General features: G+C 34.6%; 1 protein-coding gene across 1 annotated transcript in view; it reads right to left on the bottom strand.

Moving 5' to 3' along the window:
* The window catches only part of LOC106867322 (cilia- and flagella-associated protein 65), a 720,747-nt gene that overhangs the window by 468,694 nt on the left and 240,950 nt on the right, over positions 1-11,103 (bottom strand). The gene's annotated exons all lie outside the window — the stretch shown is intronic.

Below are 11,103 nucleotides of genomic sequence, written 5' to 3'. Positions count from 1 at the left end.
AGAGAGAGAGAGAGAGAGAGAGAGAGAGAGAGAGAGAGAGAGAGAGAGAGAGAGAAAGAAAGAAAGACAGAGAGAGAGATAACTGAAATTTTTTATTCAGTTTTCGTAGTGAGTGAATGTGTGAATGATTCACAGAAAAACCGAGTGGTAGTGGAAAAGAGAGAGTAACTATGTATGTATGTATGTATGAATGGCTTCAGTGACTCACACTCACATACACGCAGGTTGTTTTAATCTATTATCTCGGTAACTATGGGGGCTAGGAAAAAATATAAAGTGCATTCCAATCTATGCACGCGAAGCCACCCAGCCATTTGGTCGTGAACCTCGATACAAGAAAGAATACAACGGTCGCTCGTGTTCAATTTATATTATAGATAAAGATGAAACAAATGGATGATTTAAGTATTACCTCATATCTTTCAGTAAGAAATTTTATTATAGATAAATTGTCTCATATAATTTCACATGCAATAACATGTGAGACCATATAAGATTATGCAGTAATGCATTTATATATCTTGCCACATCATCACTAATATTTCATTAGCGGTTCATTAAGTGATATGCCATCAAAGGGATTGTGATCATGTCATTAAGTAATACTCCATTTAAGGTTTATTTGGTGATTTTATTCCACCAATGGAATTGTAGTACCTATCATAATCCCATTGGTGGAATATCACCTAATAAATCTCTGACGATGTGGTTAATTATCAAAACACATTATTGTATAATTTTTATGATGTTGCATGCTATTTCACACCAAATTTTATGATGCAATCTGTTAATAATAAAATTTGCTACTGAAACATATGTAGTGACACTCAAATCATCCATTCATCCTTATTGCTATAATTTTTTTCTTTCTTTCTTTTTTTTATTTATGTGCCCTTTTAAAGGCTCATGGGCCCGGTTTCTCGGGTTTCTATGGCGTATGTGTTCCCACCAGCTGAACGGGATGCCAGTCCATCGCAGCATTACTCAAGAAACAGGAAGAAAGAGTGAGAGAAAGTTGGGGCGAAAGAGTACAAGGGTCGCCACCACCCCCTGCCAGAGCCTTGTGGAGCTTTAGGTGTTTTTGCTCAATAAACACACAATGCCCGGTCTGGGAATCGAAACCACGATCCTCCGACCACGAGTCCGCTGCCCATTGTGCCATTGTGCCTCCACATTGCTATAATTATGCTACATTAAATCTATCAATTACTCCATTGACACTTTTGAATTTGCAGCATACTGGATACCAATGAACAATCCTTTCAACTTAGCCATAGCCATTAATCTGAATGGGTTTTTTTTTTACCTAAGTTTTGCAAGTGGTACTCTTGAGCCCAAACATGCAGTGTTGATTTAACTTGATCATTTAATTTATTGATTATCTTTCACTGTGTGTGTGTGTGTGTGTGTGTGTGTGTGTGTGTGTAATATAACAAGATTCATTTGAATAAGGTACTTAAAGGTGATGCACCTAGTTAGGTCAGAATAGAATGCTAACACAACAATTATAGTTGAATACCAACCTTGGTACAGAAGTACAGAAGCATTGGCAGAGTATTTGGGTAATGTAAACAATTAATTGGAGCCAAGCGAGTATATAACCTTCCCTTGAGCTATTCAGACATGCACATTTTATTAACTATACAGTTCGTGAGATACTTTAGAATATGCAAGGGGAGGGTTCCAAGAGAAGTGAATTGAAAATAGATGAGTCATAATTGATGGACAGCCATTTCTAACAAATTTTTTAATTGATTAATAGCTCTTGCCAGAGTCGGTCATGAAATTATTAAATATGTATGTGCCATGCATTTAACATTTTTTTAATGTCCTTGATTATAAAATTCATGTATTCATCTCAAGAAAACTGTTTCTCATAATGATATAATATACCCATTCATCAATTAAAAAAATCATTAGGAATGGTTAATTGTTACTTATATATACATGTTACACACGTTCATTCCAAGCAATGCTGTAAACAGCAGAAGTGAGCTAGAATGTCAAAACTCAATGCACATGCACAGCAGAGTTCAAGGTATACTTGTGCCAAGCAGCTTCACTCTGCATGCTTTAGCTTCATTACTATGGCAACAGTCCGGATACTTATTGATCATACCTCTACATATATAATTATAAAATTCTTTGTCTGTTTGTCTGTTCCCTATGCCTTTTCAAATGGTTCCACCAAATTAAATCAAATTTTACGAGGTAATAGTATTGCACATCCGTTTGTGTCAACATGTAATTTTTATTTTCATTTAGATTGAAACATTATAACATTTTCTCAGAAATAAATTTTCTATAGTTAATTATAGTAACGAACATTTTATACCATGATAACGATGATGATGTCACATTTTGTATGAGTGTGTATGCGTCTGTGAATGTGTACCTGTTTGCACATTTGTCACATACAAGATAATAAAGGATATTTTATATGACGATGACAACGACGTCACATCTCTATCATTCTCTTTATTTTGTCAACCATTCTGTCTAGCATTTACCGTTGTAATGATGTCTGGCAAGAAAAAAGTTATTGCCATTATTTTCAGTGTTCACAATCTTCTGTATCACAAACACATAAACAAAATGTTAGAAAGGCTGAAGGGTCAAACAAAATCCCTGTACTGGTGTATTTGTGCATCAGTAAATAACCATGGGTAGATATTTCATAAATGATCTGTTCATACCTCGGTGTAAAATAATTTTTTTCCTCATGTTTTTCAAGTGCATTGAACGTACATGACCTCCAAACCCACTGCAAGCCAGTTATTTCCTAGAAAAGAAAAGTGGGGAGGGGTCGAAAATTATTTCACAGCAAAATATTGGTGGGTCCTTTAGAAGCCAAATCTTTCCTTTTCTGGGGAAAGGAGCCATTTATATGTGATTTCAATGTCACATTCGTTGAAAATATGCAAAATAACCCGGTAAAGAAAAACAAAAACCTCCCAAACAAAACTCCGAGGTCCTCCTCTTTCTTTTTCAGAAAAATGTGGTTTGCATCAGGTTTGGAGGTCAGATACATTGAATATACTCACAATATCTTGTGGAAAAAAATTATTTCACACCAATGTACGAACGGGTGATTTGCAAAATATTTATTTAACCATGCCTAGAAGGAAGGTCTCAAATTACACTACAAGCAAAGTGTTAAGTTTATAACCCAAGTGAAACTTGTTCCTTCTGCTTGTATATATGTGTGTGTGTGTGTGTGTGTCTGTGTGTGTGAGTGTGTGTGTGTGTGTGTGTGTTTGAAAAAATTAGTAGAGATGCCTTTTTTGAGGGGATAATTTTTATTTTAATCTTAATAATAATGTTTACAAAAATGATCCCTTCAAAAGAACTATTTCTACTCATTCTTTCAAATATATATAATACTGTACCGAGAACTTTCTCTTTATTAATCTAATATATATATATATATATATATATATATGTGTGTGTGTGTGTGTGTGTGTGTGTGTGTGTGTGTGTGTATGTATGTATATATATATATACATCGATATGTAAAGGTAAGATCCAGGTATCCAAGTGCAGGAAGTCTGCATGCTTCAAGCAGTCTGTAAGCTGGTATAGAAAACAAGGGGACGTATACAATCAGAGACAATAACATTTTACTGGCATCAAAGGTCACACATGTTTTCCCACATCAAAGTTACAAGAAAATTCAATAAGCTGGAAGTTTCTGTATACCTCGCTATGGCAACTATTCTTGCTAGAAATCATGACTACACTTGCCACAAATACGAATAAAAATTCAAATTGAGGGAGTGGAATGGATAAAATGCAGGCTACATATTTTCCTTAGCTGGTTGATCCTCTGCTGTATTAATTACTCAATGACAGGTACTCAATTTAGTTAATCACCAGTCCGAGAATACCTTAATTAAATGAAGATTAACTCTTAGACATGTTAGTTATATAGTTGGTTCTTTCTCTTGGCTACTTCCAGCTCATCCATCTACTTTACTTTGCTAGCATGAATCACTCTTACAGAAAGACTGACAAATTCTATGAGCCACAAAACATCCCATAGTCTTTTTGTAGACAGCCAGAACATGTTCTACGATTTACATGAGCTCATATCATCACTCAGAAAACAACACTGTCACACAGACACATACGCTTTGATACACATGCTCTGCAACCCACACATACATTATGTAAAGAATATATCTTTTAGCTTATTAAGTGACACACACACACATTATGTAGAAGATACACAAATCAGTTTGAAATATTGTCTAGAATTTTTTTAATTATTCCACAATAATTTTCTTGTGAGCGTCTTCATAAAATATGAAGTCTGATTGTGTCTAATTCAATCATTATTTAATTGATCACATTGCTATGAACTGCTATCATCTTCTGTTAACTTCATCATGCATTATAAGCTGAAATTTTTATCTATTTTCATGGTTAAGCAATACCATAACTCTGTATATAAGCATTCGTTTCTAGTACTATTTCAGTACACACTGTTCTCATATCTGTTATTTTTATACTGATTTATACTTTTGAACTACTAGTACTGTTTGGATTCAATGTGATTGACATATTCTTTGTGACATAATTAAATGAGTTTTCATATATGAGTTATCTTCATCGGCATTTCTCTTATAACTCTGGAACCACCATCTTCATTTATTCACATTACATGTATCTGTGTGCATATATATATATATGTGTGCCTATTAATGTTTGTATGTGTTTGTGTGTATGCTGTGTATAGATTTGTGTTTCTGTATGCATGCATGTATGTATATGTACGTCCACATGAATTTATGCGTATGTTTTTAGGTGTGTGTATATATATATCCATATATATATATTACTTATGGCCACTTTAATGTGGCTGTCCTTAAAGAGACAACACTACTGCTATTTAACCCCAGGATGACGTCTCCTCTAGCTGGTTTATTTAGTGTGCTTCTCACACCCAATAGTTATTGCAAGTGGCAGATAACGCCTGCCACCCTAGCTTCAAGACCTGAACTCATGGTTTTGATTTGTATTGGATCTCCTCGGTGGTAGGTACTTGTTGTCAGGTATGGTAGCGGTTTACCTTGCTTGCAATATATAGAAAACACAGTGCTATACAATCACTGATTTTGTAACTAGGAAACTAGTCCATTAGAAAACCTCTGTTCGAGATAGAAGCAATGTATGAAGCATTTTAAAAATTGCTTATGATAACTCTAATGTGGCTGCCCTCTGTATATTGATTGATTGGTTGATTGATGATTGTTTGATTATCAATTTCCTCAGAGAGTCTTCTAGTTGCCTAAGCAAAGGAACTACTTCCACACTGACTTATAGTGTAAGTCACTGAGTATTTCTTAGATTCTTATGTTATTAATGTAATCATTGACTTTTATCAGATTCAGTGCAACACTGTCTAACAAGAGATGTATTCTGAAACACAGATAAAGTTCATCTGACATTTATATATACAAGAACACAAAACAAAAACCCATCCAATTCTAATTATCAAAAAAAGTAGAGTATGATGTGTTTTTATTGCAGCCAAAATCTATTGCTTCATCGTATGAACAACAGATAATGACAAAAATGTACCACAAGAATTCTGAATATATAGATTCTGAGAAATATGTAATTAAGTTACTCAGTAAACAATATCCAAGTATACCAGATACATAGAGAGAGGGAAGCGTTATCTTTTTTTAAAAAACTTCATGTGAAAAACCATTGCAATTACGAAGTAAAACATATTAGAAGTAATGTTATCTTATAAAAACAGAAAATTAGTAAAAGTAATAACAATGATTTCGAAGAATGTGGTATAACTTAATCTTATTAAAAGTGCAAATAACGATTTTTTTATCCGTTGGCATGTATAAGCACTGATCAGCAAACATTTTCGTTCACTGAAATTATAAACAAAGCCAGTCATTTGTTTAAGCTCAAATATCTAAGGTGTTTTTGGACGACAAATCACATGTCAAAACTCGAGTGTTTTTGAATCCCTTGCACCAATGAAACATGTTATGAAGACACATCTAGCATATTTGTCTTTGAATCTACTGGAACATATGAAGAATAAATATACAAATCAATGTGTCTAGAGAATTATTTACTGTATGCCAGGAAAATAATGATACTTAGAATTTTTTGAGAGATAATGAAGATATGTAAATTATGACTTATTAGTAATGTGTTTAAAGAGTAACAGTGATGCAATTATATTTAAATGATTATATTTAAAGCAAAAGTATCATACAATTAAAAATTAAACCAGAATTCTTGAATTTTAGTTGAGCAAATTATACATGTATCTTAATCATTTAGTTATAATAATGTTTTGCGAAATTACTGTTGCTTATACATGTGTTATAAACTATACAATAGTGAATTCTGAAGATGATTATTTAAAATGTGGTATGGGAGAATAAAATATGAAATGTCAGTATTGCATGTCATATCTACCAATAGGATCGAACAGAAGGAACAAAATATAGGCAAAAGGCCATCATTATAAAATATTTTGTTGGGGGAATTTCTCTGAAGGAACTTAATGAAGCAGTAATGGAAATATGAGAGCTTGGGTTGAGTACATGTGTAATAATACAATGTCACAAAAACAAAATAGAATAAATCTAACACAATTGAATGAATATTTGAAAAAGATAAACCTGCTGATCCGTAACAAATACAACAACAGCAACAAATTCTAACTGGAATTCTTTCACTGACATTTATACACTTACATCCAAATATAGCTACTGATCTGAAGGCTAACAAAATGGAACCAAAGCACCTACCCTTCTTTGCATAATCCATGTCTGTCCATGATGAAAGGTCACCAACTCAAGTGCACACAGCTTTGCACCAGCATTGTTGCAGATATTCCTATCAGAATGCAAGGAACCAGGATATACTGCAAGGAACCGTACCCAACTCTGAGCTGGTTCTTTCTTTTTTATCAACTCTCAAAAGGATGATAGGTAAAGTTGACCTTGACGGCATTTGAATTAAGAATACAGAGAGCCAGAACACTGCAAAGCATTCAGTCCAGTGTCAAACAACTCAGTTAATTCTTCATCGTCATCATGATCATCATCATCATCATCATCATCATCATCTTCTTCTTCTTCTTGAAGGAGCACTATTAGTCTCCTTCAATGTCATCAACCTCTACACCAACGTTCCACATGACTACAGGATAGTGGCAATAAAATTCTGGTTAGAAAAATACCTCGGGACTGCATAAACAGACTTTTGTCATTGAATCTCTAAGAGTTCTTCCTATTCGATGAAACATACTACCGCCAAAAATGCAGTATTGCAAAAACAATGATGCTCGTTTTCATTCTAGTGCAGATTTAAGCCACCCAAGCTGCTTGCAGTATATCTCCTTTGTTATCATTTGGTCTGGGTTTAAAAGTTCAGAGTGGACTAAACCTTTCATATCCCACCAAACAGATCCCCATACACTGCATTAATATTCTTCACATTTTCCATTGTGTTGTTGCCTTTATTTAACTCATAAAGCAAAATGTGCTGCATATGCTCCTTTGTCACTTCCATTATAGCTTTGAAAAAATAACTGTTAAAATCGAACTGGACTCTTCAAAAAACTTGCACTACGAATAAATGCAAGGTAAAATTACTACCTGCTTTCACAGCATGTTGATGCAGGTAGTTTATCCTGTCCCCCTCCGACTTTTATTTCATGCAATTGAAAAAGTGCATTATTTATGGTATGACCCAATATATATATATATATTTAAACATAAACACACATACACACACATGTAGATATCTTACAGTTTCCAGCTACCAAATTCACTCATAAGTCCTTGATGTTGGCCTGAGTCTATAGCAGAAGATATTTTGCCTAAGATAGTATATTTGAATGTGTGATGGAATTTGAAACCACATTTTAATCACTCAGCCATGCCTGTTCCTATAATATGAGATGCTTCACAAATTTGTGTATCATCTTCATTCAGATAAATGTTTTTTGAGATGCTTAAAATATTCCCATCGTTTATAATTGATAACAGTTTCAGTGAATTTCTACTTAACTGCATTACTAATGAGATTATCATTGGGGTTACTAATGAGATTTCTAATGAGGTCCTTAACAAGTTCCCTAACGAAGTCACTACAGGTTTTGTACGCCAGGAATGATAGAGATTAGCTTCCAGTAAGTTAGGCCCTGACAGGGTTTCTCCACAACTATACCATATTGATGACACTCATAAACATTACGACACTGAACTATAGAAACATCAAACCATCCTCTGCTCTTGTCCACTAAAGTAATAAATAATTTGAACAAAACCTGGGTAGCCCCTTAGTAAATTCACAAAGCCAACAATGGTGCATTCATAAAATGCATTCAATATCATCATCAGACAGTTAGAAGGGTCTGAGAATGGTTAGGTATTTCTATGCCCTTCTGTTGCTCCAAGACATCCAGAATTTCTATCTCAATACCATTCCACTTTTTGACTAAGTGTAAGGAGTGAGATATCACAGTAATGTCTAAAGAGTGTCTCTCGATGCCTAAACAGGAACCTGCTGACCGAATCTTGAGAGATTGGTTTTCCAGATTGATATACAATCCACACAGACTAAATTACAGATTAGTGGATCTCTATAACCATTCGATGTTGTTTAAAAACTAATTTTACAGATACTTCTTTCTAAATTCCTATTTTCTTATTCACTCATTCACTTGTATAAGTTGAACTACCTAAAATGTTAGAGCAAGAAACCTAATTGTTTCTTTCAATACATACACTTAAATCAGAACTTTACATGGACCCTTCAAATACTACTGTCAGTCCCCAATTTACCGCTTTGCTAGCATGGACCCTCACCCCACCCCAAATCTCATATGAACCCTGGTTAAGAATCACTGATCCACGTAATGAAAAATCGCATTTTCTTTATCACTTGGCAAGGAGGAGGGAAGTGTCCATGACCTTCTAGAGGGCCTTTGGTACAGGCGGGATGAACAGAAGAAGGTATATTAAACTGGAGACCTGGCCCAAATGCTTGCTACAAAGTGAACTCTGATAAAAATACCCTTGTTGGTTGTGGTAATAATACATGGTGGTAGGGTAACCCAGGCAAAAATTCAATTACTATCCATGTAAGTTGGATTTGAACTCAGAAAGCAAAAAGCTAGAAGTAAAGCAATGCAACCTATCCAATCCTCAAATGATTCTAAGAGTTCACTACTCTAGGCTGGCATTTTATTCATTGATCCTGGAAGATAAAGACCACAGTTGATCTCAGGGGAATTTGAAATCAGAATACAAGGCGCTGAAGTAAATGCTGCAATGTGCTTTGTCACATGCTCTAATAACTGTGCTAATTTGCCTACATGCAGAAAACCCCATGTTACTACTGCAGTTAAATCAAATATTATAGGAAACCAAGCAAAAGCAAAGCTGCTCAACATACCTTAGGTCATTCAGTTTCAATTCTCAAAAGAACAAATCTTGTGTTAAGTTCCAAATCACCTCCTACAAACTGATACTACAAAAATATGATGAAACTTTAGCTTACAGAGAACCTACTTGAAAGCATGTAATCTAAATCAGTGAGCTAATGAAAAGGCCATTAAGAGATTATTTAACTTGTAAGAAGAACTAAGTAAGTCTCCCTAAAATCACACCTAACCATCTCTTCTAGAGAGTATGGGTTGACACATATTTCCATGAAGGTGTACCTCCTTATCAATAATCCCAGGTAAGTCCATAGTTCAGAAAGCAGATTGAGGAATGCATCCAGTTGATAAAATGGGATCTAGCAGCTTAATGCTCATGCAAATAATGGGAGCGGAGTCAAGAGTCAGGATGAACTATGAGCCTTGGTCTTCATATTTTCCTCTACATCAAACTTTCTATCCACATCTCTACATAGACATTTCCTGCATGTACACCTTGTCTCCAATGACAGAATACCCAGTATATGGAAATGTGGATCAACACATCGAACCATTATCTGAGATATCCCCGAAAGAGATGCAAGACATTATTATTTACTTTTGCTTACTTCCATTCACCATTATAATAATTAAAATAACTTCAATGATCTGATAAGCTTGTTCTGCCTTCATTTTTTTTACCTCTTCCTTTAACTCGTGTGCATGTGTGTGTGTGTGTGTGTGAGCGTCTGTGTACGTTTGTGTGTGTGTGTGTGTGCATGTACGTACATGTGTGTGTACGTGTGTGTGTGTGTGTGTGTGTGTGCGTGTGTGCGTGTGTGTGTGCATGTTTGTGTCTGTGTGTCCATCACTATTGCTTAACAACCAGTGCAGGTATGTTTGTGTCCCCATCACTTAGCAGTTCAGCAAAAGTCACCAATAAAATAAGTATCTCTCCTTAAAAAAAAAATAAATACTGGGGTCAATTCGATAACAAAATTTCTTCAATGCGGTGCCCCAGTATGGCCACAGCCTAATAACTGAAACAAGTAAAAGATAAATGGTAAAGATGCCGAAGCAAGCATAAATTATTTTCTAAAGCCTTAAATTATATTTTAAAAATTCCACAGAGTACCTGTGGTACTTGTGGTACACCACAGTACCATGGTTCACCATTTAAGAATGGCTGTCATAGATAAGCAAAGTAGACAGGATGAATCACAAATGGAATGGTTGTATATATTAGTTTACTCATTTAAAATTGACCTGGGAGGGTATAACACCTACACAATGACAACATGCAACATAAACTAGATCAAACGACCAAACGTTATTCAATGGATGGTTCCATTTCCAGAAAGAACATTCCACTTTCTCACAAGTTTATGCAACTCTTCGCTGAAGCCATTATTGGAAAAGCAAGTGAGGAACGAGTAACAGGTGCTTTGCCTGTGGCTTGAATACAATTAATTCGCTTCGAATTCTCAGTCTGACACTTAACCATTTCTGCTAATTCACCAAACTTGACTGTCCATTATTTGAATAATAATAATAATAATAATAATAATAATAATAATAATAATAATAATAATATAAAAAAAAACTTGTCGATATTCTTATTAAAGTTTTTCTTCTCTAGAAAATAATAATAAAGATAAGATATTACTGCTGCTACTGATGATGATGATGATGAG

The sequence above is a fragment of the Octopus bimaculoides genome, chromosome 10 (genome assembly GCF_001194135.2).
Source record: "Octopus bimaculoides isolate UCB-OBI-ISO-001 chromosome 10, ASM119413v2, whole genome shotgun sequence".
Lineage (NCBI taxonomy): Eukaryota > Metazoa > Mollusca > Cephalopoda > Octopoda > Octopodidae > Octopus > Octopus bimaculoides.
Note: the sequence above shows the minus strand (reverse complement) of the source record. Positions and strands in the feature narration are given on the sequence as shown.